This window comes from Gracilinanus agilis, chromosome 3 (genome assembly GCF_016433145.1).
Source record: "Gracilinanus agilis isolate LMUSP501 chromosome 3, AgileGrace, whole genome shotgun sequence".
Taxonomy (NCBI): domain Eukaryota; kingdom Metazoa; phylum Chordata; class Mammalia; order Didelphimorphia; family Didelphidae; genus Gracilinanus; species Gracilinanus agilis.
In genome coordinates this window covers 569,481,568-569,482,129 of record NC_058132.1, presented here as the reverse complement: position 1 = coordinate 569,482,129, position 562 = coordinate 569,481,568, and positions in this window count along the sequence as shown.

The window sequence follows — 562 nt, the reverse complement described above, 5'->3', positions numbered from 1 at the left end:
AGGAAGAAAGTGTTAGATTTAAGACACATATATTTTTAGCAATAAGAGCTGGCAAGTATTTGGATATGTAGGTAAAAAGAGAGGAATTAAGTATAACATTGAGTATATGAATCTGAGAAAATGAAAGTATGGTGGTACTTTTGAAAGAAATAGAGTAGTTTGGATGACAGATTTTTGAGGAATATAATTATTTCTATTTTAGATTTTGAATTTAAATCAAAATACCTAATAGGCAACTGTGGAATGAAATTAAAATTCAAGGGAAAAGACTGGTGATCATCTATGATTCATCTTTGTAGAGATGATAGTTAAACCTATGGAAGCTGTTGAGGTTACTAAGAGAAAATGTGGAGAGAGAAGATGATGGAAGATAGAATCCCAGGGAACAACCATAGATATGGGGAATGATATGGACTTTGAGTCAGAGAGAAAAATGATTAGGAGAAAGTCCTGAATACCTAGAAAGGAGACAATATCCAGGGGGTGGAGAGTAGTGTCAAATACAGCAGATAGGAAAGATGAAGACTACTAAAAGACTATCATTAAGAGATCTTTGGTAATT